This window comes from Podarcis gaigeae (assembly GCF_964106915.1).
Source record: "Podarcis gaigeae genome assembly, chromosome: 8".
Taxonomy (NCBI): domain Eukaryota; kingdom Metazoa; phylum Chordata; class Lepidosauria; order Squamata; family Lacertidae; genus Podarcis; species Podarcis gaigeae.
Genome location: NC_139684.1, coordinates 79,705,515 through 79,728,015, shown reverse-complemented (window position 1 = coordinate 79,728,015; position 22,501 = coordinate 79,705,515). Strand labels below are relative to the sequence as shown.

The 22,501-nt window shown below is 44.6% G+C and overlaps 1 protein-coding gene across 2 annotated transcripts in view; it reads right to left on the bottom strand.

Annotated features, from left to right (window-relative positions):
- POU2F2 (POU class 2 homeobox 2) overlaps window positions 1-22,048 on the bottom strand; it is a 109,518-nt gene extending 87,470 nt beyond the window's left edge. The window contains exon 1 of one of the 2 annotated variants that reach the window (XM_083753810.1): window positions 21,704-22,048. The gene's annotated coding sequence lies outside the window, so the exon portion shown is untranslated. The remainder of the gene's footprint in view (window positions 1-21,703) is intronic. The other variant, XM_083753806.1, reaches the window with a different exon arrangement.
- Between the last annotated feature and the right edge of the window lie 453 nt (window positions 22,049-22,501).

Here is a 22,501-nt window from a genome sequence, read left to right as displayed (position 1 = left end):
TGTTTCTGCCCTGCTGGATTTTTTTATTTTTCTTAAGATGGATCTGGCAAATAGCTGCTTATTTTTGATAACTGAAAATGATTTGGGAGAGGCATCAGTTCCCGTCTTTTGCCTCGCTGATCAAACAGGTTTGGTAGGTTTTTGAAACAATACGAAAACCTGCCAAACCTGTTCGGCACAGATGAAAATTCACACGACCACCAGCAATAGCTCCAGCTACCTAAGAAAACACAAGAGAGACAATTGTCAGTCTCCAGATTTAGTGAACCAAGCAAAGGGAAGAATAAAGCAGAGCAAAACTTCATGCACTTCAGGGCTGAGTTGCATGATTTACATTTAAGAGTGTTTGAGATTTAAACGATGCTTGCTGGATAAGGCTGTGAAAACTGCCTTACTAGATCAGACAAAGGTCCATTAGATTCCAGATTCCATCCAGATTCCAGTGTTTGGCCATTGTTGGAAGCAGAATGCAGAGCTGGATGGGGTGTGCTCTGATGCAGCAGAGCTCTGCATACTTTCTTATGATAGAGCCAGGTGCAGAGTACTTGGAAAGCCTTATGAGGTGCCCCAAAACCTTTTCCCTTTGTTCATTAGGCACTGCAGGAATTCTTGGTGTGGGAAAAGCATAGCACTGAGCTTCATCACAGATGGAAATCCCCCATCCAGCAGGGCCCACCTTTGAAAACTGGATCTCCACACATCCAACCAACATTCGCACGGACTCCCAAGTTGTTCTGCAGCAGGCTAAATGGCGCTTTTAGTGTCACACATGCACACAATCATGTGCTGTGTGCAGACTTTGTCCAAGTGTCTGTAAGAATGGTTGAAGTATACGCAGGTTTCCTGGGAACTGTGACCCAATGCCGATTCCGTCAACGTCTACAAATCTGCATTTACATATTCAGAGGTATCTTGCTTAGGAGCGCTCTCCGGCGGTCTGGCCATGGAAGAGAGAACACAGCTTGTGCTAAGGCCATCAGGAAGCAAGACGAGAGGAGAAGAAACTGCCCCATCCTTGGACCCCATCATCCCCAAGCATCCTTAAGGGAAGAAAGGAGGTTCATCCATATACTTTCTTCCTACTCCCTTCTCTCTCTTTGCTTGCTGGCAAACTGCTGGACCTGAATAAACAGGGACAGGGCAACCGAAGAACGGCACAGCCCACCACCCCCAGTCGGGAATTGCTGAACCTGTGAAAATCTGCTTCAGAAATCCGGTTAGTGGAATCCAGTTACATTCCAACTGCATCAGGAGACTGGAAGGGCTGGTCTGGGGGAGGGGGGAGCTGAGGGAAGAGGTTTCTGGGAAGGGTGGGGAGAAAGGAGGAGTAGTCAAAGCACAGATACAGGTATATAAGTCTGGCGTTTCTGAACTCTTGTATGATCAAAAGTTGGGGGTATTTTGGCAAGCCAGATACAGCTCAGCGGAAATAGTCCTGGAATACTAACCCTACCCCCCATGGTTTTCTATCTGTCAAGTTTTTTTTACATACCTTTTCATTCTCACAGTCCTTGGGATTCCAAAAATCTGTGTTTGGGTCTTTATGTATTTATTAAGCCAACCAAAATGTCATAAAACATAATACAAGTTTTTTCCCCAGGTTTTCCAGAAGTTTTAATCAAGCTATACGGCAAACAAAGAAAAGAGGGCAGGGGGCAGTAAGTTGGCTGACGATTAATTTGTTCCACCAACACCCCAGCTTTATTTATCATTTAGCATGATGAAGAGTTCTAGATAACTCTAAACTTCATGCACGATTTGCTCAAGTACAGACTCTTCTTCTGGGTCAACATGGCTAAATTTTTGGGATGCCTAGATTTTGCCCCTTTGGCAACCAATAATACGCTGGTATAATTTAGGCATGGAAATGAGACATTCAGCCACAGAACTATTCACTCGCTTATGGCAAATGAGGACTTTGCATGGCTGCATTTGCCTTCCATCAGCGACAGGGCTTGCGATCCTCTACATCAGAAGAGATGTGGTCCACTGGTTTGTCTCATTTGGGGGAGACTTGGGGAAAGAGTCTCTGTCTCTCTCTTTCTTAAGGGGGAAGGGGGTGTTGTGAGTGGGTGGCTGGTTATTTTGCTGGCTCGTTTTAAACAAAAGCTGTCTGGATCAAAGAAGAAACTTGAAAAAGATTTTTTAAAAAAAGTAGAAAGCTGGCCAAAGAAAAACGCAAGGACGTACGCAAATGAGCAAGAAAGATGCACAACAGTGAACACAACAGGAAAGAAAAGACAGAAGGAAGAAGAATGGGAGAGAAAACGGGAAGAAAGGAATGCGTTTGCACCAGGTCCAATCTTGCAAGCATTGCTCTATTTCCTTTCTTACCAAACCCCTGAGGCTTTCAAAGCTATTTTTTTTCCTGCATGGGAATCTTCTATCAGGGGCAGCAGGATGGGGGCTAATTATGAAATAAAACTAATTAATCACTGCAAACCACAAGGCTGGCCCAGCGGGGCACTAAAGAGATGGCTTTTCTTCCCCTCCTCGGGGCACAGAAATTATTTGCTGCCGATGAATTATTTAATGATGCGGTGTTCATTATGTATTATTGATCAGGAAGGATGGTTATTGTCGCCGAGATAGCCCAAGCTCTTACCTAGCCTCCGATTCACTGTCACGGATGAGGACCTGATCTTGTAAGCTCTTATTCCTCCCACTACATCTCCATTGTTTGGGGGAGACACACACAACCCTAAAATAAATCTGCGGTTAGCATCTGGTTTATCAGCCCACGCTGCAAACACTTCGGTCTTATTCTCACCCGATGGGGCTCAGGGTTGATCTTTACACGAAGCTGCTGCACCCACTCCAACCACCGTTTTCATGGCCTTATCTTTACTTATTTTAAACATTTATATGCTGTTTTTCAGAGGCTCAAGACGGCTGACACCGAGACAAAACCTGGGAAATAATTCCTTCTGGGGTGTGATTTTTTTTGGGTTGGCACTGCTTACCAGCAGCTTCAAAGAAAACACAATATTTGAGTGCAAGCACACAGTTAATTTTATGCCATGCTTTTCCTGTCCCACAAACTCGCATGGGTTCTGCTATCTTTGAAAAGCTCCCCCCTTTCAAAAGCCTCCCCCTAAGGGGAACTCTCTTATACCAAGGGTGGGCTTGCCACCACCACTCCATATCAGTTTTCTTTCTTTATTATTGCTATTTAGTTACTGCATTTATATCCCACCTTTTTCACCCGGGAGCTCAAATCAAGAGATTGGCTGATTTTGCCCAAGGTGCTACTTTCAGGGGCCACAAATTGGCTGGGGAACGAAGCAAGTTGCTATTATTTTAAATAGCAGAAATAAAGGTTTATTTCTGTTTGAGGCAAGAAGAGGAAATGTTGCCTTTTCCTACAGACCAGCGGTAGCCAACATGGTGCCCTCCAGAAGATATTGGATTCCAACTCCCATCGGCCCCAGGCAGCTTGAAACCAACAGCGTTTCAGGCAGTCCAACAAAAACTGGCCAGTACGTCATCAGTGAGCCATGTTTTGCCTTCCTCACTAACCCAGAGCATCGCAGTCCCAGAGGGAATAAGCATCCCTCCTTTTTCCGCAGCATGTAAAAGATGTCCTTCATTTCGGACACCACCAGGGCGCAAGAGCATCCCATTATTTAATATTTGGCAGCACTGCTCAACAGTGTAGTATACCCATGGAAATAAAATGCAGGAGCAATAATACTGGGCATTACTGCAATACAGTACATGTGAAAGGGATGTGTGCACTTGTTCATTTCACCAGTGTGCCTTTCGATTCTCACGCACACCCCACAATGGCCAGGATTTCCCAGCAATTTTGCCATGCTGAAAACCAAAAGGCTGGGGAGAATTTGAGATTCCCCCTCATCTTGAACTCCATGCCTTTGTCAGGTTGCCAACTTTCCCACTGGCTTTTCTTCTTGCCATTAAAACAGCAGCCACACGCACACACGCAGAGAGAAATTAAGCGAGACAGATTCATGACAGAGAAAAGATAGTAGTTCTTCTCACAGGGCATAATTAACTTACGGAATTGACTACCACAAGATATGGTGATCGCCACTAATTCAGCTGGCTTTTAAAAGGGGATTAGACAAATTCATGGAGGGCAGGTCTATCAGTGGCCATTAGTTTCGATTGCTAAGTGCAAGCTCGATGTTTTCAGACAGAATACTTCTGAATTGCCAGATGCTGAGGACAAATAGGTGACAGGGTGCTATTGCCTTCCTGCCTTGCTTCTGAGCTTCCCAGAGACATCCGATGGGGAACAGAATGCTGGACTGCATGGAACTTATCTGGAAGAACTGCTCTCATGTTCAGTGGCGCTATCAGGGAAGGATTTGGGGGTGGAAGTTGGGGCCTTCAGCCAGAGAATGAGCAGGAGGCTCCCCCAAACACAGCAAGGCAGCTGACGTACCACATTTTTGAATGAAGGGTAGAAGTTTCTGGCCAGACAAAAGGAAGTCATTTTTGTTCTTCTTCACACAGCACCATACTGAAAACTACGAAATCCGCAAGATGCAGAAATGACTGCCAACCTGAACAATTTTTTAAAGGGGGGTTGGACAAATTTGTGGACAGGAAAGCTAACGGCAGCTACTAATAATGATAGCTATATTACCACCAGTATTAGAGGCAGTGTATCTCTGCATACCAGTCGCTAAGGATCCGGTGCGGAGGTTATTGTGCTCACGTCCCACTTGCAGGTTTTCCATGGGCATCTTGTTGGCCACTGTGTGAAGCAGGATGTTGGACTTAGACCAAGCATAGGCAAACTTGGCCCTCCAGATGTTTTGGGACCACAACTCCCATCATCCCTGACCACTGGTCCTGTTAGCTAGGGATGATGGGAGTTGTAGTCCCAGAACATCTGGAGGGCCGAGTTTGCCAATGCCTGACTTAGACAGAGTTTTGGCCTGATCCAGCCAGTCTCTTCTTTACGTTCTTGCACATTACCATATAAAAAAGGGGAGGGTATTAGAGGCTAACATTATCTAACTGCGCCACTGGTAGGTGAAGCTTTCCCCCTCGCTATATCAACATGCCAGGAGAAAACTTCAACTGCTTAAAGCACAGGAGCAGGGCCTGTTAAAAAGCTGGCAACCCTTACTCCTTTGGGCCATGCAGAGCCTCTGAATACATACTAGAGCTGGGCATTCTGCAAGCAAGTTTGCAGGCACTCAGGTGGACTTCCATAACAAAAGAGAGCCTAGTGGGTAGCTGTCTATTGCATTCTGCCTTCATTTGCAAGGGTTCCCTTCGCATTCCAGCCTGGCAGGGGCTCCACTAGTGTGCCAAACAGAGGAAATACACCCTGAGAGTGATGTGCATAGATTGTGAATCCATCTCCACTGTGTGTTTTTGTCCAGGGGAACCTAATTCTGCAGAGGACATGCCATGCTGAAGTTATGAAAGCCCTACACATCAATTGTCGCAGACAGGGAAACAAGCAATTATATCAGGAAAATGTATGTGACAATGTGCTTTCGCCCCTGGTGAAAGTGGAATTACTTGCGACAAACTTAAGGAATGGACTTTTACCATTGATGGCGTTAGGCAACTACTTTCCCAATCTGCTGCTTCTGTTTTCTTCCCCTTTATTTGCTTGCTAAAAATCAAAAAACCTCCCAGGGCCCTTGGCAGTTGCTGGCTCAATATGGCCTCAACCTCCCCCAGCATCAGAGCAGCAGCGAAATAAAATGGGGAAGGGGCAAGTCTGGGCCCCCAGTTGCTAACCAAAGGCAAAAGAGGGGTGGGTAGGGAAGACTGGCTGGGACTGTTCTCAAATTAGTCCTCCAGCAAACTTTGCTGCTGTCCGCATTAGAGCAGTGATAATGCAATGATTTTTAAAACCCTGGATTTCCCTGGAAGCTTAGCAGGGGTTCCTCAATGAAAAGATCAGAACTTGTGGGCAACAGTGCACTGAAAGTGGCTAGCCTGCCCCACCAGAACTTCCCCTACAATCCACCATTGCAACTGTGCTCTCAGTTGATATGGGACAATGGTGAGACCCAGTCATGGAATATATGTTCATCGCAGAACCACTGGTGGTCGGAGCCAGCCATCAGGGGTGAGAGGAAACTCATTCAAATTGTATCTCCATCCATTTGCCGGCTGAGTTCTGCAATGGCAACACGGAGATTACTGTGGAAGAAGCTGGCAGGCATCCTCTGGACTCATAAAATAGGAAGGAAGGCAAGTGGGGGGTGGCTGAAGGCAGACTGAGATTGGTGAGATTTCATTGCCAAAACATTTACTAGGATCTTCCTCAGCAGGTAGCGAGTCCATGGCCAAAATTCTCCTGGGTTACCTCTGAAGATGGAGAACTTCAACAGCTATTTCCTTCCCTGGCAGGGCTTTGACTAGCCCTCGGTGGTGCAAGGAACAATAGTTTTGTCCCCTTGGTGGCATGTCCCCATGTCATTTTCGAAGTGAGAAGGAGAAAGGGACTCCCTTTTTATTATTATTATGTATTAAAATTGTATACTGCCCTTCATCTGAAAATCCCAGGGCGGTTCACGAGAGAGTAAGAGTCCCATCCTTTGTGGACAGAGGTTCTTTGCTTTTCATAGCGGAGACCTGATAACGCTATCAAAGGGGGCATACCGAAAGATCAATATTACTATTTATCATTTCTACATTCCCTCTTAGCATTTTATTACTCATGGCGCTCTTTAATTCTGAAATAATTATTCCAGACTGGCCATCAACCCCCTCTGATTCGATCTTCACAATATCCAGGATAGTTCACAATTGTCACTCAGTGCATAAGCAGCCGCTGAGAAGGTGAAGGAAAGATCCATGTTTTAACAAGCTTGGCAGTGTGTACAAAAGCATAATTTAAAGTGCATTATGGTGTGTCTTATTAAAGTCCTTTTTCCTCCTAGGCAGAATCTGATGCAAAGGCTGAGTTTTTCCAAGTCCCTTACTCAATTTCCAGGGAATACAGAGCAGCCACCGCAGTTGAGATCAGCCACTAACTAAGCAACCGGTTTTGGAGGAGAGAAATGTGAAGACACCCTTAGATATTTAATGATCTCCTGGCTACACTGCCAACTTTATTTTCAAAATGTGTTCTGGGCAGCACTGAGTTCCTCAGAAGCTTCCGATGGGTTCGTTGGTGAAGAGATTGGTGAAGAGATTGGTAGTGGCAGAAAATAGTTTCTGGAAAAAGCAGCTTGCCAACACTACCAGTGCTTCCCCTGCTACTACATTTAAAGCAGTATTATGCCACTTTAAACAGTCACGGCTTTCCTCAAAGAATTCTGGGAACTGCAAAGGGTGCTAGTTTTTTAGGAGACCCCCTACTCCCTCGAAGAGCTGCAATTCTCAGAGTGGTTTAACAATCAATCCTTCTTCTCAAGGAACTCTGGGAACTGTACCTCTGTGAGGGGAACAGGTGTCTCCCAATAACTCTCTCAACACCCATAAGAAACTACAGTTCCCAGGATTCTTTAAGGGAAGCCATTACTGCTTTAAATGTAGTAGCAGGGGAAGCACGGGTAGAGTTGGCAAGCTGCTTTTTCCACTTTAAATGTACAGCACAGATGCAAGCCTTAGCCAGGGATCACCACAAAGGACCAATTTCACAGAGGGGGGAACTAATGAAAACAAGCGAAACTAGTACCAAAGCGCAAAAAAAACCCTCAATTTAAAAAGGGGGGCTGTGGGCTTTGCTGGGTGCCAAGTGGATTTTCTGAAGGTGCTATGGTGCCCATGGACACTGGTGTAGGAAGGGGGTGTGATGGGTGCAGTCCGCCCCAGGTGTCATCCCTGAGGGGGGGTGACATCGCTGTCCCGCCCCCTGGGACACTTGCAGCCCCACCCCTACAGCAGCTAGCCTTGCCCCTGCAGGCAGCTAGCCCTACCCGCCAGGTGCCGGAGCAGCTAGCTCCACCATGGACACCGTATTAGAGACCCCAGTTCTTTGTCATTCCCTCAGTTCAGGTGACACAGTAGTGAGGTCCAAAGAGTCCCGGCCTGTGTGAGCACACTGCAGAACATGACCCAGAATCCTGTGGTGTTTTGTGGAACCTCTGTAGTGATTCCTCCGCAGATGAGTTGATGTACAAAGGGATCCTGAAGGACTCTAGACCATTGTTCTATGTTATGAGATTACAGTGGTACCTCGGGTTAAGAACTTAATTCATTCCGGAGATCCGTTCTTAACCTGAAACTGTTCTTAACCTGAAGCACCACTTTAGGTAATGGGGCCTCCCACTGCCGCCGCGCCGCCGGAGCACGATTTCTGTTCTCATCCTGAAGCAAAGTTCTTAACCCAAGGTACTATTTCTGGGTTAGCAGAGTCTGTAACCTGAAGCGTATGTAACCTGAAGTGTATGTAACCCGAGGTACCACTGTATATCCTATACAGCACCCTTGCAAAACAGCACTGTTAAGACCTGGGTTTGATTCTTCACTCAGCCACAAAACTCAGTGGATGACCCTGAGCTAGTCAATGTCTCTCAGACTAACCTACCTCTTAGGGTTGTTGTGCATTCTGCACTCTCTGGATGGAGGACACTATGAATTTCTAATAAATAAGTAAATTCCAATACCGATACAAATCTTATTTTGGACAACAACAAAAAGGGGAAATCCAGACATATGGCTCAAAAATGTTTTCGGTGTTTGTTTGTTTTTATCTTGCCAAAGAAAAGCTCAACAACTTTTCTGTCCTGACTCTCACTGCCTGAAATATGGCAACCCTACATTTACACTTTAAATTCATTTTGTACATCTATAACAGCTTTAGCATTCGGTGAAGACCATAAATGAAAACTTTGCTGTATCAGCTATTAGGCTTCTCAGTTTCTCATTTTTCCATTTTAAGTTTGCCACATTTCCATAACAATCTGCATTTTTAAAAAGTAAAAAAGTAAAATAAAACCATCACAAAAATGCATCAGCATTTTTGTGTGCATTCATCCCAATATACAATTTTTTGGAATCAATTTTGCACGATATAATGCACTTTTGTGAGTTGTTTTCACCAATAAATTCATTTTCACGCACAGTTTTCCATAATACATACGTTTTTTCACACACTGTTTTGTTTTAGAGAACTGCGTTGCAAAATTCAGAGAATACAAATTTTGAGGACACAGCTATTCCCGTATTGTTTCGGGAAGGGCGAATTAGATAGGTTCCCATTAGAATGGGAACTGAATTTCTTCCCTATCCCTGACGGTGACAGACAGATAATACAGGAGCAATGAGCCCTGGTCTGAGAGGCAAATGTCTAGGTTAGTTCCTTTTCTCTGCTACAAGCTTCTTGAGTGACCTTGGGCAAGTCCCTTGGGACACAACGCGGCAGGTGAATGTACAGCGTGGTTTTTTTATAAATACGATAGCCAAGAGGTGTCAATTACATGCATTAATCAATCTCTGCATGTGGCAAGGTGTTTAAACGCTGTGTTTTGTTTCGCCACCCCCTTCGCAAAGAGGTGGGTGGGCTTCAGCTGACTTAGCTGACATGCTTAAAACATAACTCACCGGCCAACAAGCCATATTTGAGACCTGCCTATCAGAGCCACTCCCTTTATATAGACCTTCAAGAAGGTGATTATACATTCAGGGCCAGCCACATACATCTTCGCACCTGAAGCGCAAACCCAATAGACTCTTGGCGAGGGGTGGGACTCCACTTTAAACACAGTGAGTGAAATTACGTAGTGTTGCATCTGCATCCTTTGCTCTGCAGCTCTGGCAACACATACATCAACTAATGGCCTGGGTAAGGCACAGGGACTCTCCTCTTTATTTATTTAAATACTGCTTGTTACGCAAACCACTCCAGGCAGTGTGCAATAATATATAAAAAAAACACAACGCAAGCACCAAATATAAAATATAGCTGAAACTGAAATACAGTACAATCAAGGAGCAACAAAATACCAAAAAAACTACAGTGTTTCTATTCCCAATGTGAAATGATAGTGTGGTGGTGGTGTGCTCATGGTCACTGGTTGTGGCAATCAGGACGTCCCAATTTTCCTAGAGGGTGTGCCTATTTTCATATATGAGCCATATGTGGCGGTGTAAAAGGTTGTCCGACTGTAAACACCCTGCGCGTGGAGAGAGGGAGAAAGGACTTGAAAGAGCTGCCAGTTTTTCAGCCAAGCATGACCCAACAGGCACTTACGAAAACTATGAAAGTGCTGTTTCTTCCTTCTCTACCCCCAAACAGGCACCTGATCGCACACTTTTCAGGTGAGGTTACCACACTCCTTCCTCTGCCTGCAGCAACCCAGGAACACTAAGTTTACTCTTGTGGTGCGATACCTTCATTAGGGTCCGTTTAATTTCACAGCCTCCCTACTTTTCGCTCTTTGCAGGCTTCTAGTATATTTTCAAATCCCTCACAACTACAGACTTGGCTATCTTACCTAACAGCTATACAAGAGCAATTCAAGAGACGTGCTTTTTTCTGACCTAAAAAAGCAGAGAGGGCTTGCCCCTATAGAACTTCTGCATAGGAGCCATTAAAAGATAGCCTCTATTAAGGATTTTTAAAAGTGGCTACCTTAAGTATAGCCATTGACTTGCAATAAAGGAACAGCCCTCATGTTTCTGATCTGCAAGGTACCGGTATTTCAAAAGAATGCAGGTGTGGAAAGACTTTGGACTTGTGGGGTCTATTTGTTTTGGTTTTTTTACTAGCCCCCATGTGGCCCACCAGCTGGAACCCAGTGGGGCAAAATGGTGGCTAAGGGGGATGGTGCCAGATGCAAAATGGTGGTCAGGAAGACAGACAATTGCCTACTACTGCACCCCACAAGCCATACACTGCATAAGAGTTATTACAGGTCAGGGATATACTAACAGCCTAACGTGTGTGTGTGTGTGTGTGTGTGTGTGTGTGTGTGTTGAGCAATTAGAAGTCCGAAACTGTTTCCAATCTACTGCAAATGATCCAGAGATCTACTGACAGATTTCAATCTACTTTCTGACCACCACCCCAAATCAAAATATACACCCACAACAGAAAGGCTATAGTGAAAATACGAGCAGAAGACCCTTGTCTACAATGTACAGAATCACTGATACTTTTCCATAGACTTAAATATCCCCATCTACCAGAGGCTCTGGCCTTCTTGTAAACACTAGGTTGCCGCTGCGAACCCTTTTCCCTATTGTACTCCTTACTATTGTCTATATTCCTCTGCCAATAACCAATTTCCTTCCTGCCCCAGTCACATTCCAATTGCTGGGATCTTAATCTGCAAATCCATTTAGGGTTGGGTTTTGTTTTGTTTTTTTACTTTTTCCTTGAACACTGCCTCGTTCACGTTCTTCTCTGCTTTGCCTTTGCTCTTCCAGAGTGGTAGTTTTCAGAAATAAAGGACACCCATTAAGACCAAAGAAGCAGTAATGTTCCAGAATAAGGAACAATCATTTAACGTAAGTAGTGCCCCTTAAAATAAGGGGCAAACAGGGGAGCAACCCCAGATTGTGGTGGCCCTGTTGTGTCTGTACAAAAGAGCACACGCCTTTACTGCAAATTAGCTAACTTGGAATAACTACCACCCCTGGTCGCACATTCAAAGTCTCCAGCACAGGTTTACCATCCCCAACACGCACTCCTAAAGAGGCACAGGGAAAGGTGGAAATTACAATTTCGGAGACTTGACTCCAAGCACCAAATGCGACTAAAGTGTACCAGCAGATAATGCTGTGTATTTGCCCATAGTACACACACACCCGGCCAGCCACGGACACCACCCGTTTACAGTTTTGTCTGAGGAGAAGAGAACAAATGGAAGTTACTCACACACCCTGAAGCACTTTAGAAAAGCATCAAATGATCAACGTTATTATTATGAACTTTAATTAGAAAGGTCTCCTCTGAAATTAGTGCACCCTCAAACCCACTCAACGCTAAATCCCAGTAAAAATATTAAAAAACCAACAATCAAGGGTGATTAAAAAGCGGGGAAATAAGATTATTATTATTTTATCCTCTCACATTGTATAGTTATGGGCAAAGTAGAATTCCAATCCACCGCAGTGACTGCAAGCACACAGCAAAACTGTGAGGGCTGGGTTAATTACCACGGAATACAATGGTTTGTACAAGCATGCAAGGATACTGTTTTCAACCACACAGACACACCCCGTAAGAATCAGAGGAAACCAAAAAGCAACACAAAACTGCTTCTTCTCACAAATCATTCAGAATACAAGCCTTCGTTCAAAAGGAATTATTTCTGCTTTAAATGTTAGAAATATCAAGTGCAAGATTGCAATCGGTTCTAGCTTATTTTTTTTCTGTTTGTTCTTTTGAAAAGATAAGAAGAAAAAAGAAATTTAGAGGCAGAAAGTGGGGGAGAGGCAAATCCCGAAACAAAATAGCCAGTTACTTTTTTTAAAAAAAAAAAAAGGTACACAAACATGAAATTTATGATTTGCAATTATTTTGTGGGGGTGGTGGAAACAAACATAAAATATTTTGCAACACACAAAATTCAACAAGGGTAAAAGGTGGGATTATTTCACTTCATAACAAATAAAAACATGTTGCAATATCCCAAGACTGCATCCTAGGCATTTTTTTCTCCACTATGCAGAATAAAATACCTATCAGCATTTAACTTACTATTTCAGAGGCAGAAGGAAATTGTTTCGGTTTCAAAACCTACAGATGTACTGGCGTCAATCTGGAGCGAGGGTCTTTACTCCATATTTAAAACAGGGAGTTGGGGGGGCAGCATGTAGATTAGATTTTACACTGGGCTATAATTCACTGCTACTCACCCAATGATCTACATGATCAAATCTTGAAGGTAACATTTAATCCCAACTCTGTACAAAGACTACTGATCTAGCTAGATATACACTCAAAGGCCACCGAATGAAGCAAAACATGTTTCTTAGACTGATCCACAAAACCAATTAATTTGAAGTACTTAGATTTAAAGCGAGCTGGTCCTATTAACTACAATGCAACTAAACTGGCGATGCCCCCGATTTAGCAAGCTTGCTTTATGTGGCTAAGTTTAAAATGGGTCTTCTAAGGTACTTTTATTCCAACTTGTCAACAAGGTCGTCAGGAACACAGCCAAGTCACTGGATCAAAATGCATGACCCATTTTTATGTTTAGCCAGGGCTGTGGTTGGAATATGAATGGGGCATGTCATCACAAACCTTCCGAAAGTGTTTTGCACAACGTTCTGCCCAGATGTGGCTGGGCCCACAGAGGAGGCTTCGAACAACCACCATACGTTACATGCAAACTGCAGTCTAGGAAGGGGTAAGAATTTCCCTTCGTTGAAAGCAAGGTGTCAATTGTACAGCTGTTAGGCTTCGGGGTTGTAAAAAACTGTCTCACTTCTGGTCCAATATGCTTCCCGAAGCCTAAATTGTCGACAAAAAGGGCGAGAGGGAAAGTGTTTTACAGACCCGAATTCACCGTAGTTTTCAGCGTAGGGCCACTGTCGAATAGAACTCACGCCGTGGCGGCACAATTATTTTTCTCAACATAGCGTACAACAATCCCGTCTGCTTTCTGCGCTGGGTTCCATTAATGTTCATCATTGTTCAGAACATGGAGGCTGTTTCCTTCCTGCGCGGTGAGGTGGCAGTGGCTGTCTTCACAGCTGTGGGGAAATTTAACATACTGGTTGCCAGCCTAGCATGAGGAGCCGAATGACTCCGTTCTCTCTAAAGTAGCAGGCTGAGGGGTAGACCGGGGGGATTATTGGGACAGCGGGGGTGATATCTGCCTCTTCACACATCCAGACAAAGACAAATGCAATGTCCAAAAGGTATGGACCCTCTGAATTTACTTAAAACATGTCAAAAGTCTAACAAGATCTCCACGCATCTAAATTTCACCACAGTCACCCTTCCTCTAAACCAGGCTGCTGAGTTTTTGCACTCATTCATCTCGTCCTCTCCACCTCCCATCCTGTTTTCCATTCGCACCAATCCTGTACCCCCTTTTCTCAGCCACATACCAGTAACACTGGACCCACCTCCAAAATCTTCAGAAGAACATTCCCTCTCGAACTAGCAATTCATATCTGTGAAGTAATTTACATATTAATCCCATCACACAATGTTCAGATTAGAAGAATTGTGGTGTTTTTTTAGGGAAGATTAAAATAATTTTGTTAACTGATGAAGCCATTTTTCAGTGTATAATTCTACAATGTAATTTTCTGAATATCTATATGATGTTTGCCCTCGATTTCCTTACACATCTGGTATTTAGCAGGTGCCCAGATTCCCAAATAAATCAGAATCATGCCAATAAAAGATAGAAAATAAAAGAGGCACATATAAATCTTTAATTGCAGTGAACTCTGTAGAAAGGAATAATCATTACACGTCAAGGCACCTAAAGGGTTCTCTTTAAAAAACTGTATGACATACGGCTTTTCTATCTATTTACGCCTTTTAAAATAAAATTGGATCTATTGTAGCTATGCATTTAAAAACACATACAAGTTGATTTTATATATATATATAATTTAGCCAATCCAATAGAATAGATCTCTCCCCCCTCCCCGGCCCCATTATTCTGTATCTATGATACCTTAAAGTATGATTTGGAACTGGGATAACTGATTATGGGTTGGACTTAATTTGGCTGTGACAAATGACAATAGATAAGCAGATAGACAGACACAGACAAGAAAGCCAAAATAAGAGAAAGTAAAAGGAAAGAGAGACACAGTTATTAATATTGCACCACAATTTGGCAGGGGACAGCAAATGCTTATTAATTATGCAATTTGTTTGCATCTGAAAATGTGGATGCAAATCTATGCAAACATATTTAGAAACAGAGTTATTATTTATGGCCTACCACTTCATTCCTGTTAAGGCTCTTTTTAAAAACTGCAGGCAGCGGGCCCGATCGGCTGTTTCACAATAGTCCTTTTACACTGCATAAGTGCTTTGAAGTGCTCTTGGTGTAATGGAAAATGAAGGACGCAATGTAGTGATGTATATTATTTATAGGTTTGTAAATCGATCCCTTTATATTTATTGAACTGTATTCTGGAGATAGATACCGGATATTATTGATACGGATGAATGTATTTACTGACTGATCCTGTTATTGATAGATCCATTACAGACGCTCAAAACAAAAGACACTTTCAAATGTGGAATTATATGTAGAGTTAACTCGTTTTGTTTTCATTATTGGAGCACTGATCTTGTTTTCTACAGATGTGTTGATCTCGAGCAAGACACCTGCTATTTAGGACAGGTGTATATATTTGCATAATACTGTACTGTACTGATATGGAAAGGCAAAGTGAGAGACTTTGCATGCAGATCTTCAATTGTAATACAGTATATATATATATATATATATATATATATGAATAACTGCTATACCTACAATTCCAAAACGTTCTGTTTTAAAGATACAGGCTGGATGTATCTTGATACTTCCATTTACAAATCAATCTGCTGTTTATGGATTAACTGGATCTATATATTTACAAGCAAATCCATCTTTTTCTAGCTACATTTTAAAAACTTTTCAACAACAGTCGTTTATAACTACCCTTATTGATTTGCAAAAAGATCATTATATTTACATCTGGAAGATGCAGATTTAAAAATAAATTATCTAATGGGGAAATCAAGTTTTCGAAAGAGTGGTAATTAAATTGACTACCTCCCATTTAACATGCATCAATTTGTAAATGAATCTCTTGGTCACACAATTACACAGACTGCACAACAGATAAACTGTACACCAGGAACAAGAACGACGATGGGTTTTTACTAATTGTTATTGGGGCCTGCTCTTCGTTTTAAGATGTGCGGCTGCCTTTCTATCGCTCCCCTCTTATATTTCTATCTGTCTGCAATTTTTACTCTTTCTTTTAAAAATTCCAGCTGTTCAGGAGAGCCAAGGTGAACGAAAGAACGAATCCTTTTATGCACCTCTTTCAATGATTTCTTCCTTTCCCGGATCCCTCTATTCTTCCAGGACTAGAATGTGAGGCTGCTTAGCTTGTGATAAAGCAAACAGACCCCTGATTTCAGATACATTTTCCCTTTCTGCCTCCCCGATACGTCCTAACACCAACCACATCCCTGGCCTTCTGGCCACCACCACCCCAGAGAAAAATATGGTAAAGGTGTGTTTGGGGGGGTGGGAAGCATCTAATTCCCACTGAAACTGACACCAAAGTGGTGCGAGGGTGGGGGGATGGAGTGTTTGATGGCTGAAGGGTATGACTGCTTTTTCTCTCTCTCCCTTCCCCTCCTCCCCAGGTGACATTCATGGAATAAATGACCTGGACTCTTTGTCGGGTGAGATGGAGCTGGCGGTCAGTTTCTTGACCAGGAAATGGCTGCTCTTATGTAGCAGTGGAGAACTAGGGATCGCTTTTTCCACTAACGCGTCATCTCTCACAATTGGGAGCAAAGCACCCCACTAAACCTAAATTAAGAGTCTAGGTTCAGATTAAATAAAAGAAAACTACTTATTTATTTTTAAAGGCTCTCTCTGTGCCACTGCATCTCACATTCTGGATTTTAGGAAAGCCAGGTCGAAAAGAGGCACCTTCCGTTCCCAGCAGAAATACGACTTCCAGCGGGGCCTAAGGGCGAAATATAGTTTGGACAAAGGGGACCAAGTCCAATGGTATAACAGGATCGGAATTTGGAGGGGTTTTGTCAGAGAGGTTGGGAAGGAGGTATAGCCAAAGGAAACATAAAAGGAGAGAAATGGGTGATAGAAAGGGGAGTGAAAGTGGGGGGGGGGGGAAATAATGCAATGACAATTAGAGGGGAAAGTAGAGGAAATTAAAAGGTGAGAAAAAACAGCAAAAGAGCAAGAATAAAAGGTATGGCGCACAAAACACGGAACTGGCAAAATCATGCAGAGGTTTCAAAGAATATACGGATCATATAGAAGGATGGATGGAGGGATGTGGCAAAATATATACATATATACCGAAAAGTCCTAGTGCTCAGGACAGGGGAGAACGAGGACATTATAATGGTGTCAACATCTTGTCAGGCTGCCACACAATTCCAGACAGACAAGGGCAGGCACCGAGAAGCTCAGAGAGCAGCGTGTATTGGGACTGGAAATGTAGGGAAATGGGGCAGCGAAGGACACCCTGTTGCCAAGGGACCGGTAAGCAGGTCGCTTGAGGAAATCGCAGGCCAGGCCCTGGAAGGGCTTCCGCACTGGACCTAACCAGTAGGGTGAGCTGTAGAGGAAGACAAGGGGCAGAGGCACTGCAGCGCTGAAAGGGTTACCGAGGCACCCGCACATACAAATGCACATACACATGCCAGGCAGCAATAAAAAAAAGGTCACTGCAGAGAAATGAGGTCTCACTTGACAACAGCAGATGCACACCCAACAGAAAAAGGAAGGCAGACACACACACAAGCAACCGCACCGACCCACAGAGCAACACACAACAACAGAACAGTGCGGCGCTTCTCATACCGGGCTCCTCCGACCCTATGCGTAGCGTCTAGCGGACACTGGGGTGGGCAGGAGAAAGACAAGGCTGTACTAAATACATAAAGCAATGCAATTAAATCACGGGAGTCAGACACACAGACAACACACAGCAGATGTGGGTGCCATAAAATAAAAGGACACTGATTCAACACCACACTTCTATAGGGGACGTCTCCAAATATATATATTCAGCGTTACTGCCTGCCGATACTCGTCAGCACATTGTATTGCACACACGGGGATGGCGTCCTCTTTCAATTTATACTCGTGGGTTCTAATCCAGATTAGTGAGTGCAAAAACTCCAGGGGAGATTCCGCAATCATTGCGGATCAACAATCATGCAGAGTAAAGGAGTGGTCTTGTGTACATGGCTTCAAGCTTTAACCATTCTGCCTTTGCCACCAGGCCCAGCTCTCACAAAGTCAGGGGCACTCCAATCTCCTCAGTCACTATGGCTCCTCATGAGAGAAATCCGACACAGAAACGCAAATTCTAGCTCATAGCTCCCTCCTCAAACCCAGTCGGGGTTACCACCCGCAAGGAGCTGCAACTCTTCCAGATTTAAAAAAATCAACCCAGATTATTGGGATGTAATTTTGAAATACAGTGTTTCAGTGATAGGTCTATGAAAACGAGGCCTAGTAAACATATGTAGGGGGAGACCATGACCGGCCCTATCATGAGGTAGAATGAAGCAGCCACCTGAGGCAGGTTTCAGATGCCAGGAAAAGGCAGCAAATTGTGAATCATTTGATTTTTTATTATTCTGTTTTATAGGAAGTGGGGGCTCTTGTGAAATATTCCAGTTAGGAGCCAATTAAGCTTGGCTTGAGAAGGGAGGGTGAGGGACATTTGCTGTTCTCCCTCCCGCAGCAAAATGTCAGGGGGCGAGCCCAACCTTTTGACAGGACCAGACCTGAAGGGGAGGATGAGACATTCTCTGCAGTTTAGGCAAAAGGAGCGCTTCCCGTGATTTGCACCCCACACTCAAAAGGGAATAACCCTTTGCAGAATCCAAGGGAAAGGCAGTAATAGCAAAGAGATTTGGGAAGTGTCTGGTGACTAAAGGACTTGTTCCAAGGACCTGCTCCATTATATCAACAGACGCACACACCACAAGGCCACGCACAAAACAAGAGGGCACGACAATGTATCGCTGCTGCCGCTTGACACACTACAACAACCCTTTCGTACACACACAGGGCACACACCCATTATCACTTAATGTAGATTAATTACCCCATAGTGAGCTTTAATCACACTGTACTCACAACCCAAGTGATAAAAGGCTGGGAGGGGGGTGTTCACCCTTTCAATCCATGTTTATGGATGAAGTAAAAGATTCTAATCCACATTAGCGAACAAGGAGGTGTTAGTTCCCCCCCCCCCGAATAATTAACATGGAGCACAAGCGTTTGAACTTGAGTGCACAAGATTAGGGTAATGAAAGAATGATAGAAGGTTAGAGTTCTTTCCAGAGTTTGACTTAATCTTTATACATGTGGTGGCAGTTCCAGTCTGTTTCGTGAGGATTAATCTAGGAAAATACAGGTGTTTCCCCATAAATAATCTGAATCAAAACTGTGCGGTCTTTTTTATGGAAACTTACCAGCCCCACAACTGACATGTCAATTCAGACACACAAGGAACAGAAAGGGATGCAATCTATATAGGAAAATGTAAACTCCCATAGATGACAAATAGATGGATTATGCACACCCACGGGGGCAATTTGTACACTTGCAGGGACGTAAGACACACACAGACACACACACACACATCTCAAATTGCAGAGGCCTGAGTGGGGATATTTAAGAAGAAATAAAAGTTGTTGTGTCACCCAACAATGCAACTGCCAGGGGAAAGGACTGTTACAAAACTCTTTGCGGCTTCTGCATTTATTAGGTTTTTGCAGAACCTACTCCAGAGTAATTTCCACTTCTCCCAGTCACAAAAGTAAAACCTGCAAATTATCTACCAGCGCTGCTTACAGGTAGTCTTGCAACTGCTTAAAGAAAAATTCAGTGCTGTTGGTGCTTTAAGCAGCCAAGAGGTAAAAATTTGGTGTCTTAAATGAACCCACTGACAAAGCACAGGGGGGAGATCAGTGGCAAGCAGCCTAGTATGTTGTCAGCTTCACTTACACCAGTGCCCACCTGTCAGGACTAAGGGGGTCTTTACAGCATATAACCACTGCTCCCAATTTCCCCATGGCAATGTCCTGTAAGTGCCCAGCCCATCTCACCCCACAAGCAAAGCCCAGTTAGTCATTTCTGAACTCCAAGTAACTATGGACAAGTTAGGTAATGCCAATGAAGAGAGAGAGAGACTCGCCAAGGAAATGCCAGGCTCTGGGACAAGCAGACCAGAAGGCATCCCTCAATTCGCTCACTCTCTAAAAACTCAAGAAACAGAAATAGCATCCGTTTTGGAAAACTGGGATGGTGTTCTAACTTGGCCTGGGAGACAGCTATCGCACCAAACCTGAATTTGGGGGGTAGGTGGTTCTGGATTTAGGTGTTCAGGACAGCTGAAGGTAACAGCCACACCCCTAGATCCATTATTCTTAACCCTATTCTTAGGAGATGTGTTCCCTGCTCTCTGTCTCCCTCCCTCACAACCCACACACTCACTTTTGAAATTTTGGTCCATCTCCATTCTTTTGGCTGTATCTTTCCACCTCTCTGTCTCTCTGTCTCTCTCTCTCTGCCCCACTGAATTCAGACCACTGAACCCCCTTCCTTCACCAGGAGCTCCCCTCTCTTCTATCCAGCGGTCTCCTTTCTTTCTTACCGAACTCTCCTCCCCTGCCTCAGCCACACACCCTGCCCCCCCCCCCAATATCCACCTCCTCTCACCTTCCCCTCATATAGGTCCCCTTCTCATACACTCCCCCACCCCGAAAAAAAACACAGAAGCTGACCTCTTCACCCATCCAGCCACTACCCCCAGGTCTCCCCTGCGCCCCCCCCCCCCACGCTCCCACCTCCTCCAGATCCTGGCAATATCTCTCCCTCCACACAATAGCTGCCATGGGTTGCTAATAATTATTAATAACATTCTTCCTTTCCTCCCTCCTCTCCACCCCCACCCCGTCCATGGACAAAAGAAGAGTCCAGTTCTCGTTGTATGTATCTGCCTCCCCCTCCTCGCTTCGGCCATTGCACCTTCTCCCCCCCCCAACAACCTTCACTTTCTCCCCCCCCCCCACCCTCAACAAGCCAAACCATTCCATCTTCGGTTCGCACACCACCACCCCGCATTATGCAACTTGAGTTTATAATAGAGAGGGGTCTAATATACTCACTTATACCCCAATAAACACAGAACACCCCCCTTAGTGTATGAAAGCAATCGCCGCTAATGCACAGCACAACCCCCCCCCTTTTCGGGGGCAGGCGGGGGGTGGTTAGGAATCCAAATATTGCAACACATTTCCTAACAATATATGCCCACTTTGCAAAACCGTAAACGCCGGAGCCACAACCCCACATCTCCTCAGGTTCCTTCTGTCTATTCCTCCTTTTTTCCCCTCCCTTCTTTCTTCCATCGCCAGAGCATCAAAAGCCGAGCCACCGCCACCGAAAATCAAAGAGACATTTACAGAAAATCCTCTACAGCGTTTTCTCTGTCTTCTGATTTTATTTTCATCCATGCAAAAAAAACCTATATAGATATATTTTTTTAAACATTCGCTCAGTGCACAAAGCCATTTGCAAAAGGAAAGAACGGCCAGCAAATATCATTTTTTGCCATTGCAAAAAACGCCTCCCCTTTGCAATGAATAAAAATGCCCTTTAAAAACACGCCTGTATCATTTTTGCATTTTATTTGTTTTTGTAAAAAAATAAAAATAAAATGCATTTTTATATATGCATCTCTCCGTTATTATTTTCCCCTCTTTGCAATTTTTTTTGTCCGTTTCCTTAAAGGCTGAGCCACAGACACCAGCAAAAATAATATGCCAGGGAGAGGAAAAAAAGAAAGCTCTTGGAAGGAACAATTGCAGCTGCTGTGTTGAGAGACGAAGAGAGAGAAAGGAATAGACTGCCTTGTGTGTGTGTGTGTGCGTGTGTGTGTGTGTGCAATAGACCAGCTGCTGCATTAAGCATTTTGCAATCAATAAAGAGCGGGTGAGATTTATGCAAAGCGCAGATATTAATATGCAAAGTTTTAAAGATTTTTAAATGGGAGAGAGAGGGAAGGAGACAGGGAGGAGGAGGCGGGGTGGGGGGGATTGCATAGAGACTGCACCTACCTCTGCTTCCATCGGTGGGCGCAAGCTGACTCCTCCATGCGCGCATGGGTGCAGCCCAGATACACAGGGGCTGAGGGGGAAGCAGCAGCAATAGCAGAAGCGGCGGCGGCGGCGGCAGCAGTCAGAGCGCGAGCCAGGGCGCGCGCCGGATTCTCTCCATCATTTCCCCCCTCCCCTCCCCATTCCCCGGCTACGGTTGCCCGGGCAACGAGAAAGATGCAGCAGCATCAGCACCAGGATGAAAGATGCTCAGGGCAGCAACAGCAGATGGGGATGGAGATGGGGCGCGCGTGAAAGGGAGCCCTGATTGGAGGGGGGGAGCAGATGGGAGGGAAGAAATAAGAGGAGCTTCCGAATTTTAGAGTGGGGGGGGCTGTTTCCAAATTTGTTAAACTGAGGGACTGAGTGGGGGGGGGGGCAGCGGGGCTTTGGAAGAGGGAGAAAGAAAAATGCCCAGAGTGTTTTCAGCTGGGGCAGGGACGGGGGGCAGGGTGGGGGGCGGGGGAGAGATGAAGGAAGGGGCAATACAGAAAGGTGAGGGTTATTTACGATCTGGAAATGAGGTGTAGGGAAGGAGGGCATCAAAGTCGGGGGCATGAGAAAGGTGCTTCTGAACTTTAAGACGGGTGGGGGGCGGAATTATAAGATTTAGGGCAGGGTTAGGGTGAAAAAGCCTTAGGGGTTGGGTGAGAGGGGAAAGCTCTCTTGAGTCCTGGAGCAGGATGAGCCCCCCCCCCTCCCGGTTTAAAATGGGAAGGAAAATAGGAATGGAAAAACGGCAGGACTTCGGAGAGTAGG